Raw genomic sequence first — 27277 nt, forward strand, 5'->3', positions numbered from 1 at the left:
ACTAATGGTTGGGTGCGGTTATTGCCATTTTTATGATTTTTTTCCCTGTTATAGCACCAGCAAGTGGCCAATCGTCGCGATTTTTTCCATGTGACCTCAGATTGAGCTCATAAACATTTGTCCCGAGTTTAGCGAACATATCTCTTTCCGTTCACAAGTTATAGCCGTTTTAGTAAAAGTGGCCACTGTCACATCGGACATTTTGGTCCCCCATAGCGACCATGGATTGAAATTTTTAATTGTTTTGATGATTATTGATAGTCACTCTCCAGAGAATATTTCTGCAGTGGTTTGGTTCCGATCAGGCCAAAAACCTAGGAGTAGTTCACAAAAGTAGGTTTTTCAAAAAAATCAATTTACTCCAATGCATGCATTTTGTCTGCCTTGAGCCAAGGATTCCAACGATATAAGACACTTGGGCCTACGCCTAACGGTTTAGGAGTTATGGGCCATTTCATACTTTCGACCGCTGTAGCGCCCCCGTCAGGCCATTCGGGGCGCACCTTTGTAGGCGGTGTGAGTACTACCAGCCCTCAAAGCCCTCAAAGTTTCAAGTCTCTACGACTTTCGGTCTGCTCGATCAGTTTTGCTGCATCATGGGGAAATTAACAATAACAATAGGGTTTCAGCGCTACGCACTTGAACCCCTAATTACCCCACTGAGATATGACAGTGAAGAGCATGCTTGAGATTAAATGTGAGATAATTAAAGAAATATGACAAATATGAAAAATATTAAGGTAAATATAACTGGTGAATAGAATATTTTCACATTGTCAGATACGTTTGTCAGATCCAAAATGTGTGAAAATATTATTTTTCTGTGTGTATTTAGGACAAAAAAAAACTAGCTATGAAAATAGTCTTAGCAATAGAGTATTTTAGTGCATTTAGAAAATAAAAAACAATTGGTACAAAATGATAATCACAGAAGGCTTTCAAGCACAATACATATTTTGAAATGTGATGGAAATGACACTGGGTGGGAAACGTTCACGACTTTCACAACAAAATGACAAACAATTACAGAATTATCATTTGAGGCATGTCTGTCCACTGTTGGACATTATTAGTAGACAAATTAAATAAACTAGTCGGAGTGTGAAAGATTTGTCCGCAAGGCCAAAAGTGGCCATAGCTGAAGAAACACTCAATCTACAACCAGCAGATTTATGGGTGACAAATTGACAGGAAAACACTGTCCTGGTGTTTCACATTATGAGTGAAGAACTCCTCCAGTGGGAGAGTTTATGACTGTTCTCCATCGATCAGTGTCATAGAATGGAAAGCACTTAGAGGAACAGAGAGCATGAAGAGGGTGGACATGCTCTGCACCGATCTGCAGGGAGCTGGCCTACTAAAATACAGAAAGTAATTTAGTAACTGGATGTGAAAGGTGGTTCATTTGCTCATTTTTTGTCCTTCTGATAGGATGGAGGCACTGGTAAAACAATGTTTAGAGTTAAAAGGATATTTCACCCAAACATTTAAATTCTCTCATCATTTAGTCACCCTTTACCATCCCCGATGTTTATGACTTTCTTTCTTCAGTGAAACGAAAACTTCTTCAGGGGAAATTAAACAGCCGAAGCACTGGATGTGTTGGTTTCGTCCTCATCACTTATTATGAAACACCTGTGATTCAGCAACTACCTGCTAATGCACTCACATTCACCTAAAGTAGCCTTATTGACAAGTTTGTGTGAGTAAGTGCAATACACATAAGATATAGTGCATTCAATGCCCTGTAGATGTAAACTGTAACAAGTAATTACATTACTCATCACAAATGTATTGGAGTAAAGAGGACATCTGCTTGTTTTAAAATGTAGTCAAGTACAGAGTAAAAGTTCCTAATATCTTTGATACAGTAAAACTACAAAGTAGCCAAACATATAGTAACTAATTACATTTCCTCAAATACTTTAAACCACTGCAAGGAAGTACAAATGACCGTCACGTCTCGTATCACAACGTCCCTTTTATGAACGCTTGTATGACAGTTGACTGGAAGCAATGATTTATACTTTGAAATAAAGTTTAAAATATTAGTATTTTTCTAACACACACCTATCGTCTCACTTTATAAGACATTGATTCATCCACTGGTGTTGTATGGATTACTGTCACAATCTTTGAGTGTGGTTTTTCAAGCGTCAACCAAGCGGCACCCATTCACTTGCATTATATGGACTCACAGAGATTGATTATTTTCCGAAAAATCTTTGTGTTTATCTGAAGAAAGAAAGTCATACACATTGGGTATGGCAAGAGAGTGAGCAAATGAGAATTTTCATTTTTGCGTAAACTATCCTTTTAAGGTTAATGTTTATTTTTTTTTATGAAGAAACATTTATATATATATAAATAATCATATTATTTGAGTAGCATTTTTCTTCAAACCCTCAAATTTAATAAACCAGACTCTTTGAATACAGACTGTTTACAAAGAAACATCTCTGTCCATTTTCATAAATGTCATCCAAAGTTCAATGTCATTACATTTCAAATAAAACACTAAAACATTCTTCTCCACCACTGAATCATTACCATTAGTAGTTTTTGTTCTCTAACAAAGCTCTCTGAACATCCACAGGTTACGACTGTAAATATACAGTATGTGATGTATGGAAAGGTTCTGCAGTTGACACTGTGTATACATCTGTATTTATGAGAATGAAGAGGCCTTTATGGCCACAATAACACCTATTCATTTCCACATATAAAAAACTCTTCCCCATAATCTCAACATGCACGCACAGAGGTTCAGCTCACTTCGGAGAGGTCATTAACATTGTTATTGCGCCAGGTACACTCAGAGGGCTGAAACAATTATTGCAATAATATAGGATGACACATGTGAATGGGGACATGGAGAGAGACCACTAGACAGTAGAGAACACTAATTCAGCTACTGGAGGACAATACATAAAATAAGAGAGGGAGAAAGATGAATTAACTGTCAAAGGTAAGCTCCAACAAAGAACTCATACATCCTCAAAATAACACCTAATGGACCGAAACAGAGCGCGCGACATCCGAAAATCCACAACAAACATCATCCAGAGTGCAAAGACGAGTTACAACGGAGCCAATTATGCATATCAAACGTTATAGAAGGGACTTTCCCCTCAGTCATAATTCATCCAGCCCGGAGCAGATGGCCCTTTAATCATTGCAGACATTGGCACATGCTAGACACGAGGGTTTCAGCACCATGGACAGCAGCCAGTGGTTTGTTAAGCAGTTCAGCACCATGGACAGCGACCAAAAAGTTCCACTCGTATTTTTGGCAGCGCCGCAAAGCAAACCACACCACTCCACATCAAATCACCTGCTTTCTTTTCTTTCGTTTTTTTATCCACGTCCACTTCCTCTCTCACCCCCTATCCGTCCATCTTCCTTTTTATCTTTCTCTCTCTTCCTCTCTCCCAACCGTTCCCTCCCAGCGCCAGTTCCGATCCCCTCCCTGCCTTCCTCTGTGGGCTGTGAACAGCAGTGTCATGGACGAGACCTTTACCAGGTAATTGAGTCCTCTAGCTCACACCACTAATTTGCGAAGCTTGGGTCTCCCGAGCAGTTACCCGAGAGACAAAAACGGGAAGAAGGAGTGAAAGTGAGAAGGAGAAAATAACTGGACTGAGTACAATATGTTAATTGGTTTCCTGTAATTGACAGGTTTTGGAAAGGTCATTGAGTATTTCAGAGGAAAGCAAGAAGCATTTTACTCGGCGGGAACTGAAAGGGGACTGTAGCTAAAACCGTCAGTGAATGTCGGATTCACGCGTGGTAACGATCAATTACTGCTGTTTTTCCGCATAAGGAAGCACAGCAATGACTCACCAAGTTGGCGCTTATGTTTGAGAATAAATAAGCAAGAGTTCAAAGTGAGAGATAAGCCGTGAGCGCTCCTGCCACTCAAACCACATAACTGTTTACAAAAAATAAAATAAAATAAAATAACCATACATCACCTCAAGTCACATCTTCTCAAAAAAGTGCATGTTGATTGATCATTCTGCCGGCTCCTCATTCTGAATCTCAACAAAGACTCTACCATCATGCACCTCAACTAAACCTGCTATTTTTCACTTGGTTTTGTTATCCAACACACTGTGAATGCAGAGTAAATACCTTTGTGTGTACTCTGTCTCTGCCTGCAATGGTTCAAAGGGTTCTATACTAGTTTGGATTGGGCAAAAAACAAGAATAATGAGCATATATTATATTAGAACTGTTTTGTCTGAACTGTGGCCTACAGTAAATGGCAGCACATATGAAACAACTCATTGATCTGCAGTGCTCATATGGACAACACAGGTTCGAGTCTGGCTCTGAATATATTACTTAACTATAACCTTATGGAAGAACTTTCCACAGAAGAATAACAAAGTTCAGAGCTACTAAACTATTATTAGGTGTTCAAGCACGAAGTGCTGAAAACCTATTGTATTTGTACTGATTTTTATTATTATTATTATTATTATTATTCTTCTGCCGTAAAACGCATCGTGCAGAACAAACCGTAAGTGCTGGAGCTCTGAAACTTTGTCAGATGGTAGTACAAAAATCGAGGAGAGCCTCAGAAAGTATGACCCCGATTGGCCTATAGGTGGCGCTACAGCAATCAATTGCGCGAAACTGCTCATAACTCCTAAACCGTATGTCGTAGACTCAAGTGTCTTATATCATTGGAAAGCTGGAGGCCTGAAGAACAAAACGTATATCTCCGATTTCATTTCCGGTATGCAAATTTTTCCGCCATTTTGAATTTTGTCAAAAACCTACTTTTGCGAACTAGTCCCTGGTTTTTCGCCCGATCAAAACCAGACAAATGCATACATGTTCTCTGGAGTCTGAATATCAATAATCATTGAAAAAAAGTTGAATTTTCGATTCACGGTCGCTAGGGGGAGTAAAATGATCGTTGTGGGAGGAGCCTATTTTACTAATATGGCTATAACTCGAGAAGTAAATGAGATATCTTCACCAATCTTGGAACACATGTGTATGAGTTCAATCTGAGGTCACAGTAAAAAAATCGCGTCGACCTAACACTAGGTGGCGCTATAACACACAAAAAACCTAAATCGGGCTATGACCACCTGACCGTTAGTCCGATTGACTTAAAAATTGGTATGCAGTGTCTTGGTCCAAGGTGCCATGTATGTATATGAGGAAATTGGTGTAACTCAAAAAACATGGCCGCCATCGGCCAATGAATTTGAGCACCTATTACACGAGGTTAACGGAGGCCAATCGGAACGAAACTTGACGGACATGTTTGACTCATGGCCCAAGAGGTCTGTAAGAGTTTTGAAAGAAATTGGCCACTAGTTGGCGCTAACGAGTTTTACGGCTCTGTAATCACGTGGTGTTGCACACATCCCGAAAATATGCATATCATTTGATAGATCTCCTCAGGATGAACAACTTTGCCTCTAGAACCATTGCTGTCAATCAAATCGTTCATTAAATATTCACGAATATGTTAAAAACCTACTTTTGCGAACTAGTCCCTGGATTTTTGCCCGATCGGAACCAGACCAGTCTAGGACAATTCTCTGGACTCTCTAGATCAATAATCATTGAAAAAAAGTTGAACTTTTGCATTTTTCGTATGGCTATAACAGGGTCATTTAGAAAAGGGGCGTGTCAAATACACACAAAAGCCTATAAATCATAAATAAAAACTCAGAACTAAACAAAAATTGGTGAGCATATGTGTCATAACATGGTGAAGAAGCATGCAAAGTTTCATGGAGATCGGACCATAGTTGGCGCTATAACTGTCAAAAAGCTTTAAAACCATACATTTCCAATGGCAAATTGCCTGTATTGGCTGTAAATGCTGATCTCTTAAATGAATGCTCAGATCTTCTTTAAAAAAGGTCAAGAACATGTGTAATATCACTCTGTACGGCATTGAAAAATTTCAGACAAATCAGACAAAATTTGCCTCTATAATTAATTGTCACAGGAAGCCTCAAAACGAAAGTAAAACATTGGGCCACGCCCCCCCAAGCACGAATTCACTCATAACTCGAAAACGGATAGTCTCTGCCCGCTCAAATTTTGATGGTAAGGTCCTCTCGGGGATCTTGATCCAAATCTTTCGTCGCGGGGCTCGGGAGCGCCCCCCCGCGGATCGCTAATCTGTGAGAACCCCAACTTGAAACGGCTGTAACTCTTGATCCACACCATCTAGATCCTTGTGGAAGAGCTTGTTGGAAAGGGCTCGTCCTCATCTAGCTTCGATTCGAGTTTGGTGCGATTTGGCCTGGGCATTCCCGAGATATAAGCCCACAAAGATATGCATTTAAACGGACATTACTCCCGACAGCAATCACTCAGCAACACGGGGATGGTCTTGTTCAAGAGGGCTCCTCTAACCCTATCTAAGTTCTGAGTTTCAGATTTTTTCACTTTCTCGTTCCCGAGATATAAGTAAAAAAAAAAAACGAATTTCCTGTCATTCATTTCAACCGTTTATGTAGGCTGTAAAACCGCTGTTGTCCACTAGAGGGAGCAACAGCATTAGATATTTTTAATCTTTTTTAACCAGTTTTCAGCAATGGCTAACAAACAAATGCTTATAATATAATATTAAATAATGATTTATTAGAAAGTTTAATATTTTTACATCACAAATAAATATCTGAAATGCTTAAGGACCACAAAAAGAGATTTTCACAATATCATAACCCACAATTGTGTGTGTGTGTGTGTGTGTGTTTGTGTGTGTGTGTAAGCATGCATAATGGTATTCACATTGAAAGACTGGTTTGCTTTAGTGCACAATACTCAGGGTTTCTGCAGGGTTTAGTCAGTCAAATTTAAGACCTTTTAAGACCTTTTTATGACCAATATTATTTAAATTTATGACCTACTCGAATTACGAAAAATAACTTCCTTTCAAAAGTCTTTTTTTATTGACTTTCATTAAAAGTAATAAGTTTAATTATTTAAAGGTTCCATTTTCTTAAGAGTAACAAACTGAAGTCTCCCTTTTCCTAAGTATCAATAACACAGGAACAACACAACACTTATCACGATAATATCAGTCAATATCGATAATTATGACGATAAATGTCAATTCTTTATTTCTTTGAACTTTGAAGGCAGATTTTTGTTCCTAACTGAAAGTTGTAGAAACCAGAGCGTTAATTGTGGTTTTAAACTACTCTTTATTGTCAAAACATATCATGACAAACACTTGCCAAACAGGTGAACATTTCACAAATCTGAGGTAGAACATTCAAACATTTGTATTTTTTCCTTAACAAAAATAATATCTTTATTTCAAAATTAATTTCTTAGTTTCTGCATGTGCTAATGGGGGATATTGTTTCAAGTCTTGAAACAGGTTTGTGTTGCCTGGCTTTGATGGCACGTATCTTTATGAAATGTATGAAAAACAGTAGGCTATAGCCTAAATACATAAATACTGTAATTATATTCCATTAGTCCTTTAATACATTGTCTACATTAATAATATAATACAATTCAATATGTATCCCACATTTCATGGTGCAGTTAATATTACTAGGCTAACGTTACAGTAAAACCATGGTAAAGGATGTAAATGTGTAGATGGAAAAGCTTTCTGACTGTATAGTTGCGCACAGTGTTTCTCCTGTTCGTCAGCGCTGTTTCATCTGCCTTTAAACTGGTTTAAATCACTGAGACATTTGTGTTCTTCGCTGAATTCAAGTGCTTCTCACTGGATCTCGTGATCGAGACTGATCAAAGTTAACCATAGACAGTAAAAGAACGTGTCTGCTCTAGTGAGCTTGATCGCGCTACGCTGCCGTTTGGACTTTGAGCCGAGCGGATAAACGCTCCGTGAGGCGCGCGCGGTTCAAATGAGTTTCGTTCCGCTTTTGGCGCATAAACATGATCTAACATTTATCGAACTCTTGATATCGTTTTATAGAGAAAACATTATATCGCGATAATGAATGAATGAGCATATCAATTTAAGATGTGGCTAAATGTAATTTATGACCTTGTATGGAAAAGCCGGACGTTTTTATGACTTTTTATGACCCCGCGGAAACCCTGATACTGATTAAACCAAGTAGTTCAAAATAAAAGTGGTACTATAGCAATAAGTGGTCTTCTACTACCCTCTGCTGGACATTATACTTATTAATAGTCTTTTCACATGTGCTTTTGCATTCATATATTCAGACACTAAAAAATAACCTTATGTGACAATTACTATAATAACACAATCATATTTTGTCTTTCAATTCACTTTACTGTTCTGAAGCTTCACATAATTGCTAACAACGTGGTAAATCATAGTAAATCATGCTACAATCCTGCTGAATCATTCTAGAATGTGGTATATCATGATAAATTATTGTGTAACATTCGGTCACAACAAGGTAACATCAAGGTAAACTAAGACAAACCATGGTAAACTGACTATTGTAGTACATTGAGAAATATGAATCCTGAAGGACAATTGCAGTAAACATTTCTTTTTTCCATCACATAGTTCAAATATCTGTATCTACAACAGAATGTGTGTGTGTAGTCCTAGGTTTCTGAATAAATGCTGAATAATCTGATTAATAGCTTGCAAAGACATTAAATGCTTATAGACCATTAAAATATATTTATATAATGACTTTGTGTGTATGTGTGTGTGTGTGTGTGTGATCAAATGTCTACATATGAGTGTAAAAGCACCTGTGAAAACACTTTATTAATAAGTAGAATGGCCAGCAGAGGGCAGTAGAAGACCACTTATTGTCTCACTCTCATTTTGACACACTTGATTTTCAACAGTAAATCAAAGCACTAAAGCAAACCAGTTTTTCCATGTTAACTATTATAACACAATCATTTTTTGTCAGAGTTTATCACTTCATTTTTATTGGCCCTTCACATCAATGCAGCAATGTGGTAAATCATGGTAAATCACGATAGAAACATGGTAAATCATAGTAAAAAATACTATTACATGGTGGATCATGGCAAATCATGCTAGCAATGTGATGAATCATGGTAAATCATGCTACAATCCTGGTAAATCATTCTAGAATGTGGTATATCATGGTAAATCATCCTATAACATGGGAAATCATGGTAAACTGTGGTAAATCATGCTAGATTCATGGTAAATCATACTGGAACATGGTAGATCATGAAAAATCACACTAAATTTGGTATATCATGGTAAATCATGCTAAAACATGGTCTATTCCATCTATGATGTCAATGTTTAAATGCTTGCTACATAAAACTTAATGTCTTTTGATGCTTTTGTGCTTAACGGCCTTAAAGGCCTTAACTGCTTGAACACCGCTAAATGCTGCTAGCAGCTTTAATTATTATTATCATCGTCATCATTATTTTGATACGACACAGGAACTGCACCAGTGCTTGAACATCAGACTGGAATGTGATTTCGAGTGTTCTCCCCCACCCCCTATCCCAATATTATCATTATTATTAGTTCAAGTAGAAATAGTAGTTGTGGTAATATATATACAGTATATATGTTTGTTAAAAAGGGATACAAAAGGAATGGGGTTAAATTGAGACTGAATTCTGGATTATCATCTTCATCTATCCAATAAAAAGCATTATTCTCTGTTTGTTTTTTGCTGTAAGGAGCCTGAATCCCAGTTTATAATGTGCAACAAGTTGTTTAATGTTTCTTCCTTCTCTGCCCATTATGAACAACCAGATAAGAATCTATTCAGTTTGAGTGACAATAACAGTGCCATCGCTAGTGTGAACTGCATCAAGGGTAAGTGGTTACAGTGTCATTTCAGTGCTTTGTGCAAGTAACACTGCAGCCAAAGCTCATTGCATCAGTCAGAGCTGAGATAATGAAGTCTGAAGGAAAAAAGATTCCCAGCAATCAAAGACTCTACAGACTTTAGAATGTGTGACTGTTTGAGAGCCCAGCTGACATTTCCGCTCTACTTTAGTTTCTCAGTGCCAGCCAAAATGTCTACAGCCCTTATGTTGTACAGTACAGAACTGACATTCTTTCTCTCTCTCTCTCTCTCTCTCTCTCTCTCTCTCTCTCTCTCTCTCTCTCTCTCTCTCTCTCTCTCTCTCTCTCTCTCTCTCTCTCTCTCTCTCTCTCTCTCTCTCTCTCTCTCTCTCTCTCTCTCTCTCTCTCTCTATTACTGTCCAGTCAGTTTGTCAGTAGAGTACTGTTATAATTAATGTTATCCACATGGACAGGAGTATAATTAATCACATCACATTATTATTATGATTGCATTAAAATTATTTTAATTACCACTTAAAATTGAATTATATTAAAAAATAATAGATTTTTATTAATTATCATTATTATTATTGCATTCTTGGAAGAAACACAATCAAAACTATGATATTTAAGATGTTGTTTTCAAAGAAGAAATCAAACACTGTTACAAATGCCCACTTATTCCACCAGTTGCTGCCTTTAATGTTTAAGTATAATCAACGTGGTTGTACAAGTCATTTCAACTAAAATTATATTTAACTGACTTACATTGTGGAGTTCTTATATAACTCATCAAAAAGTTGAAATTGCTTAACTTTGATGAGTCAAAATAATGTAAAAACTAAAAAAAAAACACTGACTCATCATATACTTTTTAGAATTAAAGTATTATGCTTAAATGCATAATTTGGTAGAAGATTATAAATGTATGACTATCTATAAAAAACTAAAATGTAACTAAAACTAAAATATTCTAACTATTAATATTTTTCAGCTGCATAAAAAGCAAAAGCTCAAAAAATCAGTTTAGTCAGTCAAAACACTGTGACTGAGATATGTAGCAAACCGCAGAACTAAGTGGCAAAGATCATATTCTGACATCACACTGCAGGTTTCCCACATTAAAAGCTCACCAAGAATCTGTCTTTCGAGACTTGGGCAAAAGGAACTCATTTATCAAATCCCTGTCACGTGCCCTCACTTCCATTTGTGAAGCACAACTGAATCCATTTCTAGGCAAATTTAATCAAATATTTCCTCTGGTGTAACATGATGTATTTCCTCAGCATTGGTAATCTTTAAATTCAGCCTGTGCAGAATAGGTTATGTACATGTCCACACTCTTTGCCGGAAACTTCTCTTCATCTGCCTGAGAGCCGCAGAGGCAGACAGACAGATCGAAGAAGAGAGGTGAAAATTACTCAAAGTATACAATTATTTACCTTAAGTACCTTAAAAGAGCGAGAGAGAGAGAGAGAGAGAGATAGATAGATAGAGAGAGAGAGAGAGAGAGAGAGAGAGAGAGAGAGAGAGAGAGAGAGAGAGAGAGAGAGAGAGAGAAGACTCAAACAGACACATTAATATTCACTCATTCTTTCTGTCTGTCACTGGGAGTGAAAAAAGGGGTTTAAGTGGGCTTGCAAAAGAAAATAACAAAAACGACCCTGCATTCAATAAGCAGGACAAGAATTAAGACATTTTGACATCAAGCAATCATTGACCGTAAAATCGTGAATTCTGAATCATTTTTGCACTTTGTGACTGGTCAGTTCCTATCTACACTAGAACAGCAGTTCAACCATGATTATTTTTTAGATCATATTGACCTGATTTTGCATGCTGACATATTCTACACTTTCAATGTAAAGGCCCCTGGTTGGAAGAAAATGTTCTCGCTTTGGAATAGTTCAGTGTTGGAGAGGGCAAAAAAACCCAAAAAAACCCTTAGCCTTCAACAACCATTCACAGTCACTCACAGATCAAGGTTGTCGATCATTCCAAGCATGTGCAGGACAACTTTATATATATTTTGCTTCAGTGGGAGGAACATTTTGTGTTCGAGCCAAACCGCTCATCTGGTGAAGATGCCGTGGCCCTTTATTCTTGAACAAGATACAGTAATAAGGTATGGCTAATGATAATTATGAGGCCAGACACAGGTATGCAAAATACCCACATTAGGCATGACTGAAAGAGCCAGATAATGGCAGAATCATAATTTTAGGCTATTGGAGAAATGTAACCATTTTTAATAATAATAATAATAATTCGTTACATTTATATAGCGCTTTTCTGGGAAGTCAAAGTGCTTTACATGGAAGGGGGAATCTCCTCAACCACCACCAATGTGCAGCATCACCTGGATGATGTGACGGCAGCCATATTGCGCCAGAACACCCACCACACACCAGGTGTTTTTTTTTGTTTTTTTTTTACAATATTTTACAGTATATATTAAATTTCAAAAAGCAGCATTGCCAAGATACAACCGCCCTTCTAGTTTGGTGGCCTTGCTGTCAAATTCACTATAGATTTGTTAAGGAAAAGGAGATGAAAATGAAAAATCTATTCAGTCATTTTTGTAAGGCTTGGTCTGAAAATGATCTGACCCAATTTTTGTGAAGATAAAAAAAAAAAAAAAAAAAAAAAAAAAAAAAAAATTCTTGATTCTGGGTTTGATTTACCAGGGAATGCTTGACCTGAAATGTATACTTCAATTTTATTGCATGTTGGTTCAAATAATGCTAGTCAAATGCATACATGCTGAAATGGAGAAAAAAGTGAAACTGAAACTACAGGCTAAACTATACAGTATTCGAGAGTCAAAACTAAAAGTGTGGCAAAATACAGCCATGGGGACACAAAATACTTCAACAGATGGCAGTAGCAAGTCACCTAAGAAAACATCCATGATGGATTGACTTGGTGATATATGATGTCCAATCCGAAACCCATCTAATCTGTGCGCAATGACACTGGAATGAAGGAGAAAGAGCCCATAATAAGTAAATCAACCCTAGGAAAGGCAGGAGAGGGTGGTCAGAGGTGGGGTGGGGTTGTTCTTGCTTTTCATGACTCCTCCTGGAGAGAACAATGTCATGGCATTATTCTGTCATTATCCTGCATTATATCTCAATTGTTTCTCCTAGACTCCATTGTGAAAACAAACTGCTTCATTTTCCAGCTTAAGACCCTAGTGATCTCGCAAATGTCCCTTCAAGAAATTCAGCATCATCTCAAACTTTGCTCAGTTTTGCATATTCTGCGATACGAAGTCAAAAATCTCAATATAAAATCAACATTTCTCATCATTTTCTCTTAAAAGCAAATTCTCGATGTTATATGTTATGTTGTATAGCTCTCTGACATACTGTATAAGACATCCGAGCTGTAACCTTAATAAACAGTAATGGGGAAAGTTACTTTTAAAAGTAACGGGCCCTATCATAGACCCGGCGCAAAACAAGTGTTTTTTGCTTGTTTCAGCCCGACACAGTTATAATTTTCACGTCCTGCGCTACGTTTTTTTAAAATAGCAAATGCATTTAACTTTAAAATTTAACTAATTGTGTTACTTAGTTACTTTTTATGGAAAGTAATGCATTATATTACTTTTGCATTAATAAACCCAAAACAAAAACAAACCTTTCAGCAGTGTTGGTCAAGTTACTTGGAAATAGTAATTAGTTACTGATTACTGATTACTGATTACTTCTCCAAGAAAGTAATCCAGTTACTTTACTGATTACTTATTTTCAAAAGTAATTAGTTACTTTACTAAGTTACTTTTCAAAAACATGATGCACGACCTGAATACGCTATAAAGCAATAGACCTTTCAGCCTAATTCTATTCTTTCTGCATATTCCATCATCTAACATTTAATCAAATGAAACACTCTCTTTTTTAAACTTGTTTTATTAGTTTCAATATTTTAACTTTATGCACATTGCATCAAGCAAAAATTAAATTAAATGCAACAGTCTCAGACTTTTGATGAACATTTAAACCTATGTTCTGCACATTCCACCATATTTTAATGAAATAAATAAAGTCCTTCTTCTTCCTTCTTCTTGCTAGGTGCTTGCTCAGATTTGAGGTGGAATTTTGACATTCTCCAACGGGGGGTCCTGTTTCTAGATCAGGATGCTCTCTACACACGCAAGGTCTCTCGCTCGCTCTCCCTCTCTGCGGGTGCGTGCGCTACGCGGTCTCTGTCTCGCATGCACGCTCGCTCTAGATTCCGGGAGATTTTAACTAATTTGCGGTATAACTAGTCGATCACGAGTGGCTCAACAGGTAGATCTATAGATAAACTCATCTTTCAGGCATTTGACCGACCGGGTTGACACTTCAGCGTGAGAAATCGGGGGTGTGGCGTGTGAGACCAATCAAATGCGTGTCTCTCTCCCGCGCTCCATGTTGTCTCTTGTTCAACACTACACATTTATGGCAAGCCATTTGAACTTTTATTCATTTCCAGGATATGAATTGTTGATATCAAGAATTACATTTTTGATATCAACAATTACATTTTTGATATCAACAATTACATTTTTTGATATCAACAATTAAATTTTTGATATCAACAATTGAATTCTTGATATCAACAATTGAATTCTTGATATCAACAATTGAATTCTTGATATCAACAATTGAATTCTTGATATCAACAATTGAATTATTGATATCAAAAATGTAATTATTGATATCAACAATTGTATTTTCACTAGTGAAATGTCACCATAGGCTGCCATTCAAAATCAATTGTTGATATCAAGAATTGATTTCTTACTAGTAGAAATATAATTTTTGATATCAATAATTACATTGTTACTAGTAAAAATGTGAATTCCTGATATCAATAATTAAATTGTCACTAGTCTAAATGTCTATTCTTGATATCAACAACTGTATTGCTACCAGTAAAAATCTTCATTTTTGATATCTGAAAATGTATTTCTGATATCAATATTATTTCAGATATCTAAAATGGCTTTCTTACTAGTAACAATCACATTCATGATATCAGAAATTAACATTGTCACTAGTGAAAATTGAATTATTGATATCAAAAATGAACATTGTTACTAGTAGCAATTCAATTGTTGATATCAAGAATAGACATTTCAACTAGTGACAATTTAATTCTTGATATCAAAAATAAAGGTTTTTACTAGTAAGAATTGTATTTCTGATATGTGAAATTGGAATTTCAACTAGTAAGAAATCAATTCTTGATATCAAGAATTGATTTTAAATGGCAGCCTATGGTGACATTTCACTAGTGAAATGCAATTAATATACAATTACAGATATGAAGAATTATAGTTTTAACTAGTTGAAATTCAATTGTTGATATCAAGAATTATAGTTTTAACTAGTGAAAATGTAAATGTTGATATCAAGAATTAGCATTGTTACTAGTGAAAATGTAATTCCTGATATCCAAAATTGCCATTGTTACTAGTAGAAATATTATTCCTGATATCAATAATTATCATTTTAACTAGTGAAAATGTAATTGTTGATATCAAGGATTCATATCCTGGAAATGAATAAAAGTTAAAACGGCTTGCCATACACATTTCGGTGTTTACCACTGACGTCGCGGCGCTCATACGTCATTGTCACTCACGCACGACTCATGGCACGAGACAGTCTCACGAAACAAAATGACGGTTAACTAACGCAGTAACGCAGCCTGCTTACGGGGAAGTAACAGTAATCTAATTACTGTTTTTGCAATTGTAATCCCTTACTTTACTCGTTACTTGAAAAAAGTAATTGGATTACAGCAACGCGTTACTTCTAACGCGTTACTGCCCATCAGTGCCTTTCAGCTGTGCTGCCATTCTGGATTGCAGAAGAATAAAACACTCTTACTTCAGCAAAAATGTTTTTTTTTTTTTTTTTTTTTTTTGCTTGTTGGTATGGTTGAATTGGATCTTTGAAGGTCAGTAACAACCAAGACAAGGTTTATAAAGTGAGTTTAAATACATAAAGCATATTTGTGTTATTTAACTGGTTTGGGTAATGAGTTTGCATTTCACAGTTTTTATTAATTTTGAGGAATACTGAATCTGTTTTTGTGCAAGTGAGATGAGTGGTTACATGGTTACATTTAGTCTAGAACTACAATAATCATCATGTTTACCCAGCGAACACAACGCCTCTGCATTTACTGCTGATTTCTCTTAACATGGAGACAGGAGAGCTGTCAGTCAATAAATGGGAAAAAGTACATTGTGATATTGTGATACAGATATTTTGTTGTACAGTAATGTGTTACTTTACTAGCTACTTGAAAAAAAGTAATCTGATTACGAAACTCACGTTACTTGTAATGCACTGTTAATAAAACAATAATTGAGAATTCAATTTAGTCTCCTAAGCTATAGAAAAGCAGCCAATTAGAAATATATACACTTTCACCAGCAGTACATCACATAAAGCAAACTCAGTAGAGAAAAGTGAGAGTTTTGCTTGAACAGTCAAACTGAACATATCAGCAGAGCATTTGATAGAGGATTTAAAAGAGAAAGAGAGAGAGAGAGAGAGAGAGAGAGAGAGAGAGAGAGAGAGAGAGAGAGAGAGAGAGAGAGAGAGAGAGAGAGAGAGAGAGAGTTTTAATCTTTATTTTAACAGCCCTTGTTTCCATAATCAAACAGTTCCTATATTTGAAAAGCAGAACATTCAAAAATCGTTGGATTATAAATGGGGACTCTTTTACACATTTGCATTCTCACACATTTTGTAACTCTAACAAGTTCTCTTGCCCATGTCTACAAGTAAAAATCACACGTTTCAGTAACCCCTGACAACATAACTGTATAATGTGGCTGCCCAGAATACTCCGAGGCACTAGAACATCTTGGCTTGGCCTCATAGGGAATCAATCTCCTGACCTGAATGGAAGCCCGGCCGGATAGAACACAAACATTTAAGTGCTGGTTAGCTATGAGGGGAAAACAATATGCCAGATAACTCAACTACTCCAAAGGGCACTGCATTTATAGCCAATACATCAGCTAATGTTGGTGCTGCAAGCTAATTTAGCACTCATGGTTACAAGTATAGGCAGTGCTGGAGAAGATATATGTTGACTGTGTCTTAAACCTAAGGCTTTGTTGTCCAGTCAGGCAATGACTTATACAAGCAATATCGAGATACAGCTGAGATATGGTTAATCTAGAGAAAATGTGGTAAAGTTAGTAGCATTGCCACGTTTAGTGAGTTACTCCCCAACACTTGTACTAAGGAATAAAAACTAAAAATGTAACTGTAAATGCAAAATGAACATTAATATCCTGCCAACTTTCTTTTTCATGTCGTGAAGTAAAGCACATGAGGTTTGGTACATTTGTACAGACTGTGCTACTTTATTACTGCCTGCATTAAAGCATGTATTCATGTGTTCTAAACTGCTGATGGCTCTCAGTTTAAAGGATCATTTTAAACCCCACAGCCATGGTTATTATCCAGATATGAGAGAGAGAGAGCAATAGAATAAGGCTGTATATAAAGCATATTGTGTGTGTGTGTGTGTGTGTGTGTGTGTGTCCTCTGCAGTGTGACTCTAATAAATTATTTGATAGAGACACTTCCATGCACATGCATATGAGGGTAAGGAAATTATCATGCCATTAATATTTTAACATATACCGAAAAAGCAGAGGAAGCACAAGATGAGATGAGCCTGAATATCTGCATGACTTTCTCATGCTGATCTCTGCATTTCAGTGAGAATGTCTTATTAACTGTGGCCTCTTAATCTCAAAGTAAATACAAGGGACTAACTAACAGAAAAGTGTTGAAACTGTCCGCCATATAGACCAATTAGCACCACTTACTGTACTGTAGGTATTTATGCTTTCTTCTGTGTTGGTGTTGCTTAAATTATTAACTGTATAATATAATTGTGTTTGTTGGCAGCTCGTGCCAGAGTTTACTACAAAAACACACACAAACACACAGATAGACAAACACTAATGAGCTCTCTGTGAAAAAAAGACCTTATTGCCTTGTTAATTTTATAATTGCATTCTTATTTACACTCGTTGGGCGTTAATTATGTGATGTTGCAAAATCTACGTTTGTCCAAATATTTTTTTTAATCCCTGATGCAACCTCACATGCAGAATATGTAATTTCACACAATTCTAGCATTGTATTGCACTTGTTGAAACATCTTTTCTCCTATCTGCAATAGTTTTTCAATACATTCAGTTTTTATATGATGATGTCGTTGATTATATAAACTTATTTTGTGGGGCATATTTTTTTTTTCTTTATGAACATCAACAGGGGACATAAACTGTATGCAGTACCAAAAACTACCAGAGATGGCACTGTTTACTTTCAAGTCTGTCTGAGTTCCTGTTCTGGGGGAGCCGTTGTCTCCATCTTCATTATACATTTATTTATAGATAAGAAAAGATGGAACATCTTTGTCTATCTTCCATATTGTCTTCCTCTCCACCTATTCACCGGTTGATCTGTCAGTTTTCAAAATTGATTTCACTTCTGTGCCTAAAGGCAAACTCATGGTTTTAAACTTCAGTGGTTTGAAGAATAAATTCTTAAACATAAAAGCTAGAACAAATACAGACATGAGGCAATATCTCTCATTCAGTATTTAGAATAGCTAGGCTTAAAGTTCATGGCTGTTTCTGAGATCATTTGCTATTTTTCAACTCTGCCCACCAACAGCAACTCAGAACACCATAAATTAAATCATGCAAGGCTGAACTTGAAATATATAAGCAGACATCTTAGATCGAGGTCTAAATTAGCAACTTAGTCTCTAATTAAATGAACAAAGTGTACATCACCTGACTTAATGAAGATGTTTTGTTGAATTCTCCATCAAAAAGCTCTAAATATAATATTCTGACTGCCGGTTCGTGACACACATCAATGACCTGTTCCATCGAGCCTTTTTACCTGCAGAACTCTCCATAGCGTCTTATAGCAGATGACAAATGATCAGCAAATAGACAGACTGTGAGAGAAAAAGGAGCGTAAAAAGCGAGTGCAAGGCAGAGAAAGTGAATACGGCCCATGATGAAGGCACTTGGTTGCTGCTTCAGAACTAAAAGCCAGCATCGCTTCCATCCTTCCCCTTCAGACTTCATTATCTCAGCTCTGACTGATGTGATGGAGCTTTGGCTGAAGTGTCACTAACACAGAGGGCTGAAATAGCTCTTTACCCACTTACCCATGATGCAGTTCACACTTGGCTTGGCATTGTTATTGCACTGTAACTGAATAGGTGCTTCTCACTGCTATGGTGTGAATTGGGGAGAGTGAGCTTCAAAAGATGAAATAACTCATCCCTGATCAGAGAGCGAAATTAAACTTTCAGTCACTCTCTAGATGTGAATTCCCATAGTGATCAGTACTATTTCATATACTCTTGCACTTTCTCACACAATACATACAATAAGTCTCTCTCTTTCTCTCTCTGCAATACGATTGTCTGCTTTTTATATTTAGGCTTTGTTTTAAAACCTTGTGAGAAGACTCTTGATCTAACCATTAAAAATTACTTTCGTTGGTGTAACCTAACAAATTCAGATTTATTTAGATTTATAAGTTAATTTAATACCTATCATGGAATTTAGATTTATACATCCATATCAATATTTATTTTAAATCCATGTGCCTTCATAATCTTCAATCAAAATAACTTCCCCTACCTCTTGCAGTGACCTGTGTAAACGTGTTTGCTGGCATATGGGTGGGGTAATCTGTCACTCACATAAGATCGACCAATAGCAAACCACAACCATCCAATCAATTCCATATGGACAAAATCAAGTCCCGCCCAACACTTTTTTTCTATTTCAAGAAACCGTTTCTCTTAGATATACAGTACATCACAACATAGGGAAGAAAAGACTATCGCAACTTCCATTTCATGCTGACTTTAAAGTACGGCCTATGGTTTTGGAACATACCCTTTTTCTCATTGTGAATCTCATGTCAAATCTCTCATTTTGTCTGCACAAACTCCAGGAAACTGCAGACATCTCTCTGAATGACACTGGTTTACGGCAGCTGATTGGGAATGGCGTCCTCCAGTGAGTCAGAAGTCGACCCCTGAGTTCAGCAGTAGCTCAGGAGCCGTGAGAGGCTTTCCAGGACTCATGGGGTCATTAGACTGATTACAGAGTCACACATACAGTGACAAAATTAGGAAATAACAGCAGGATATTTCACTCCGACATAATTAGAACATTTGTGAAATGCCCTTATTACATGGCTCTCTGGGAAACTTGATTCTGATAGGTCAAACGGGACATTCTTCAGCCAAATATTTGTGTTTAATGACTTCTAAACTTTATAATTGAAGGTAACCGATCTAGAAGATAGCTGTGAGAGACAGCAGAGTACAATAAATACATGTAATCTCATAGATGAAATACGATAAAAAAATGTGATGATTGAATTTAATATTCAATTAACCTAAATTGATTTGTCTCAAAAGTCTCTCATATGTACAAAGCTTACATTTTAGATGCTGTCATTACATCAGTGATGTTTCAGTGTGCATCGGCTAGAATCACACCTGAATATCCAACACATTCTCATCCTTTGACGTCAAATAGGTGACGCCATATGACATTTCGTCGAAATCTTACGTACATGGCATCCTTTAGCGTCAATATAACACACACTGTTATGGGTAGGTTTTGGTCTGGGGTAGGGTACGGTTATGACGCCTTGGGATCTGCGTCTCATATTCACGCTAAACGATGCCATGTGCGTTGGATTTAGACGAGCGTCACCTGTATGACGCCTTGGGTTCTGCGTCTCATATTGATGCTAAAGGATGCCATGTGCGTAAGATTTCAACGAAATGTCCAAAGCGTCACATGTATGAAGCCAAAGGATGAGAACGGGCTGGAATACCTTACTAATGAGATAACAATGATTTATGTGCTTACTAAGTAATCATTTGATAGGTGTAATGATTTACAGTCACCTGGTCACTGTCACAACCTGAACCTGACACAAAGCAACAATGGGACTAAATAACCCTTATTGCATTGGTTTTATCAACTAAATTCAAAAGCATTAAACATAATTATAATATGCTTTATCTCCATCTACATTCCAGTGGCGTGCAAATGTGTTATAAAATGTGGATGGAAAAATCATCTTTTATATACCGGTACACACACACATATACATATATATATATAAATTCATGTCCCTGTTACACTTAATGTTCTAACATTTTCCTGGTTAAGTAAACATTACATAAAGACAAAATGTGCAATTAATATTCTATTTATTAAAACAAAGTATTAATCTCATCAACGTTAAAAAATATATTTTTTATTTGTGAACTGATGTTCAGCTGTTCTTTATTAATAGTCAACTTATTTTCATCAGTTATCGAGCTCGGTAAACACTGGTCACAGGCATGACAACGTAGTCTTTAATTTCCCCAAGCTAATTGCTCAATAAACCCCCCCACAGTTATCATGTTTTCAGGCCATTTCAAGTTTGATTTTGACGTTACATAAAGTAGGGATATCTAATTGGGTGACTTGTTTACTTACTTTTTAATTAGTCTTCCCATTAACGGCATCATTATCTTCATTCAGGCCGATTTGCGAACGCGCATGAAAACGAGAGGTGGAATTTATCACACTAACCAATCATATCCAATAATAACCTATCATATCCAATCATAGAGCGATGGAGGCATTGCCTCCTCTCACGTGACTTTCCCCCATTCATTCTCAATCAGCCCCCACCAAACCCACCGCACGCTTTAGGGGCTCTGTTAAAAGTCAATGGGCTCAGGGGAGGCAAGAGAGACTCCCGCTGTAACTTTATCTGCAGGGGTCGTTGTTGTACAGTGTTACTTCAGAGTAAAAAAATATAAATATTTATATTCTTATTAATGTCACATTTTGTAATATTTGTGTTGTTTTATTTTGTATTATCGATAATTTTTAGATAGATAGATAAATAGATAGAAAGAAAAGGAAATCCAACGCTATCTCACGACCAATTCGTACGCATTCGTACGAGTGATTAAAAGGTGGCTAATTCGTACTAATTCATATGACCTCACTCGTACGAATTCGTACGGTTTGTCTAAACCCACGTGATGGGTAGGTTTAGGGGCGGGGTCAGGGGTCAGGGGTCAGGGGTAGGTCATTCGTACGAATTCATACGAATTTGGTAACTCGTAAAATATGTACGAATTAGCAAAAATCGTACGAATTTGTACGAGTGAGGTCGTATGAATTACGAATTAGCCACCTCGTAAAATTCGTACGAATTGCCGTGAGATCGGGCTGGGAAATCTAATTGGTGATAAAAGTGTTATGCTGTGATAGTTTTAGTAACAACACGGATGCTCACCTCAGAATATTTTAAAATGAACAATGACCTTTTTCTGATCTGATCACCTAAAAGAAACCAATTAACATATTGTACTCAGGCCAGTTATTTTTTTTTTTTTTTTGTCTCTCGGGTAACTGCCAGGGAGAGCTGAGCTTCACAAATTAGTGGTGTAAGCTAGAAGACTCAATTACCTGGAAAAGGTCTTGTGTGGTGCTTTGCCCATGACACCAATGTTCACAGCCCACAGAGAACACGGCGCGCAGGGGAGGGGATGATGCGGCGGGTGGGTGTTCAGGAGTTGCTGGGAGGCAGAGAGAAAGCGAGAGGTAGTATGTAGAGAAGTGAAAACAGGTGATGACATGTAGAGGTTTAATGACTCCTCCATCAAACAAGTTTTCTGTTGTTTCCAGAAATGCCTCACAGGGGACAGTGGCAGGTTTTTTCCTCATTAGACCTAAAACTTGCAGCGCAGTCTTCACTGTCTGACATGGTACAGTCTGTCCTGCATGAGAATAGTCCATAATATCAAGGAGGCGGGGGTTGTCTCCCTGAAGGCTAGCTAGATCCTGATAGCCTGCTCCGATGTTGCTTTTCTCTCTCGCACTCTGTCAGGAAGATTGGAGAGACATCAAGATGAGAGACTCTAAAAATGCAAGACCATCATACCATTTATTAATCGGCTGATAGTTGGACATTCTGAGTTTGAAAGAATTCTATGGATAATGTATATTTTGTTTTTCCAAACATTTTTATGAATTGTGAGGGAAAAAAAACAACTAAATTTGTTACTAATTATTTTAACAGTAGAATTAAGAGTAATATTTGTTTTGTTGTTGTTGTTTTGAAATAAATCAATACTTTTATTGTAAGTATGCAATTGCTCAAACGTGACAGCAAAACATTTATTATGTTAAAAAGATCTCTATTTCAAATAAATGCTGTTATTTTTAACTTTTGATTAAATAATAGAAAAAAAGTATCAGTTTTCACAAAAAAGCAGCACAACTGCTTTCAGCTTAATAAAAAAAAAAAATTTAAATAAAATATAAATATAAATATAAAATATAAAAATATAATAATAATAATAGAAATTATAATTATAATATGTTTCTTGAGCAGCAAATCAGCATATTATGTAGAATTATTTTTGAAGGATCATGTGATACTGAACACCGGAGTAATGATGCTGAAAATTGAGCTTTGTATCACAGAGATAAATTACATTTTAAAATGTAATAAAATAGAAAAAAGTTGGGTAACACTTTACTTGAAGCGGTGTGCATAAGACTGACATGGCACCTTCATAATCATGACATGACACATGTCATGAATATGAAGGAGGGTTTATGCATGTTTATGACAACTGTCATTAAGTGTCATTCGCTCAATTATGACATTTTTAATGCAAATATGACATTGTTTGAGATGTCTTTGTTATGACAACTTGACATAAACCAATACATCATAACCTTTCAGTGTCTAGACAACTTGACATCACTAAGACAACACAACCTGTCATAAATATGTCATAAACATGACATAGCAGATTAATTATTAAACTTAAGAAACCACTTAGCTTTATGGGTTAACATTACATTAAACTGTCAGGTAGTTGGTTTTGACATTGGCTGTCATGAGGCCATTATAACATTTTAATGACAAATTCAATTTCTACGTACCACTGTAGTTGAGGTCAAGAAAAATATTCATGACGACACAGTTATAATGGCCTCATGACAGCCAATGTCAAAACCAATCACAGGACAGTTTAATGTAATGTCAACCCATAAAGCTAAGTGGTTTGTTAAGTTTGATAATTAATCTGCTATGTCATGTTCATGACATATTTATGACAGGTTATGATGTATTGGTTTATGTCAAGTTGTCATAACAAAGACATCTCAAACAATGTCATATTTGCATTAAAATGTCATAATTGAGCGAATGACACTTAATGACAGTTGTCATAAACATGCATAAACCCTCCTTCATATTCATGACATGTGTCATGTCATGATTATGACGGTGTCATGTCAGTCTTATGCACACCCCTTCAAGTAAAGTGTTACCAAAAGTTGTTTTAAATTGTAATAATATTTCACAATATCACTGTTGTTGATTGATTAAATGCAGCATTGGTGTGCTGCATTAATCATAATACTAATACTAATAATACTAATAATAAGTAGAAGAAGAAAAAAGAAGTTGTCAAACAACTATATAAAATGAATAAATGTCATTTGATACAAAATATCAAACCTAGTGGCCTCTGCAAACAAATGCTGCTTTTTCTCAGAACTAACTTTTCTCATCATTTTTGCAATGACTTTAAACCAGCTGGTGTCAAGGTGATTTTAAGTGAATATGTGAAGTCTCAGGTTTACACAGATGTCCTAACAAAGCAAACACAGTTCATCACATTAGCTATGGAAGTGTTCAACTAACATTTGACAACCATAAAATCCAAATATTTTTTCTCTTAGTTTTTGAATTAACTTTTTTATTTTTTATAATTTCAAACCTAACAAACTCCTATTTGTAAAACATTTTTGTAATGTACTGGCTTTATATCAACCATTGCTATCACCCCCCACCCCACCCTACTCCCCCACTTCAAAAAACACACTTCAGTCAACCACTAATAAAAATCAACATGTTTCTGCAAATATCTCATTATCTTAGTCTTTCAGAGCTTGTATTTTATGCAAAGGCAGCTGCCACTGATCTTTATACTGAGAGTTTTGTTATGTTCAGCAGAGCAGAACAGAAACACATGACTTCTGCAATCTTGAGATGCTCTGTGAATTGCCGGCTGTCTACGGTGCTGGTGAAACGTTTGTTGTGTCTAGCAGGTGCAAGTGTCTACAATGATTAGAGGGCCATCTGTTCATGGGGTGGATGAATTATGACTGAAGATGAAGCCCCCCTATATCGTTTAAGATTCATGATTGGTCATATATTCAAATAACACGGTTTCAGTGGAGTTCTAATAAATTAGTCTTAAAAGTGCTGCATTGGCTCACCTAAATGTTTAATGCCATGTTCATTTCTGTATCCAAATGTATAATCACGTTTGTCCACATGCACACTCTCATTCCAACACACAACCACATGAAGCCATGCACACATGCATGTGCAGTGCACACACATTGCGTGTCCATTCAGTTGTGTCATCTGATATTAGGTTATCATTTTGTCCTGCGCTCTGAGTGTCCCGGTGCAATAGCAGTGTTAATGACATATCCAAAGTGAGCTGAACCTGTGTGTGTGTGCTGTGTGTGTGAGAGAGATAATGAGAAGATGGAGAAGAGTGTTTTAGATGTGGAACTGAATAGGTGTCATTGTGGCCATAAAGGGCTCTTCATTTCCCTGAATACAGATTCACAGTATCATTCAACGTCAAAACCATAACCTTCTCATATATGCTTCTGAGAGAAATAATTCACAGATTTTAAAAAGAGTGGCCATTCATTAGAGAACAAAACACACCACACTCAGAGTTGTGTTAATTGCATAGCAAGTGCTAGTGAATGAAATAGACCTAGTGATTTCCTGAAAACCACTGAATGCATGCTATTAAAGAAATGGAAGTAAATGAAACGCACTGATCATTTCTCGTTTTGTAAATGGACATGAAAGTGATCACATCACAATCATTTTGTCCTTCATCTTTTGAGATAAAATAGTTCAATGAACTATAGAAATATACTGTAGCTTTCAGAAAATTGTCTTCCAGTCCAAAATGATCTTTTTATTTTCAAAACTAAGCTGCAAAAAAAGAAAGAAAAAAAAAGAAAAAAAACTGCACTGGAAGCCACAAAAGTTCTGCATCTCGTTTTACAAACAAAAAGTGTGTTTATCTAAGAAAGTTTTAAGGCACAGAAGCAAAATGGTCAAAAACAACAACCTTAATTATGTTTTTGGGGCATTATAACATTATGCATTGTCAGTGGGAATAATAATAATAAAAATAATAATATTTTAAGAGAAAAATACATTATTGCCTAAATCTAAAAATACATTTTCAACATGTCAACACTCTACACTCTAACATTCTGTGAGTGAGCTTTTCTTTCTCCTTCAGCCTCTTTTACTCTCTATCCATGTCTGACTTATTCAGCGTTATTCTCTGAGTACCTACACCAGCAGTTTCAGTGGCCTACTCCCACAACACTCCTGTCCATCAAAGCATTCTGTTTCATCTGAGAATTCTGATGCAGAAGGCAACATTATCACAATATGTGACTGACATCTCAGCAGCTGACAGATAAGAGCCTCAAACGACCTGGACTTGACTGTAGAGAGGAGGGGGGAGGAGAGGGAGAGGGAGGGGAGGAGAGGGAGAGGGAGAGGGAGGGGGAGGGGGGAGGGGGGAGGGGGAGGGAGAGGGAGGGGGGAGGGAGGGAGGGAGGCAGGTCGGGGGGAGGAGGGGGGGTTGAGGGGGAGAGGGGGGTATTCATGACAGTGCTGATCACAGGAGTGGTCTGGAGGGTCACTACAAACATAAAATGGTACAGGACACAGGGGTACAGACATATGTCAGGAATGGGGGAATAGTTATTCTTTATTGAATGTTCTCACATCTATTTTTTTTTTCAGAGATAAAACTAACATAGCATGTTGCTTTAGATAAAATATGGGTGTAACTCCCTGTAAACGGTTAATTACTGTAAATGAGCTTAATCAAGGGCAAATAAGGTTAGTACTAGCTGTAATGCGCAATAGAGAAAAAAAATATATGTTTTATATATAAAATAATTATTGTTATTATTTCATATTATGTATATTGCACAACCTATGTTACTGTATGTTAACTCTTTCCCCACCTGCATTTGTTTTAAGTTGCCAGCCACTGCCAGAATTTCCACAAAATTTCCATGGCCCAGAGAATAGTTTGTTGTATGAATATCTGAACATGCAATATACAGTATAGGAACACCTGTTCAATTTCTCATTAATGCAATTATCTAATCAACCAATCACATGGCAGTTGCTTCAATGCATTTAGGAGTGTGGTCCTGGTCAAGACAATCTCCTGAACTCCAAACTGAATGTCAGAATGGGAAAGAAAGGTGATTTACGCAATTTTGAGCGTGGCATGGTTGTTGGTGCCAGACGGGCCGGTCTGAGTATTTCACAATCTGCTCAGTTACTGGGATTTTCACGCACA

The sequence above is a fragment of the Rhinichthys klamathensis genome, unplaced genomic scaffold (genome assembly GCF_029890125.1).
Source record: "Rhinichthys klamathensis goyatoka isolate OS25496 unplaced genomic scaffold, OSU_Roscu_1.1 h1tg000030l_1, whole genome shotgun sequence".
NCBI lineage: Eukaryota > Metazoa > Chordata > Actinopteri > Cypriniformes > Leuciscidae > Rhinichthys > Rhinichthys klamathensis.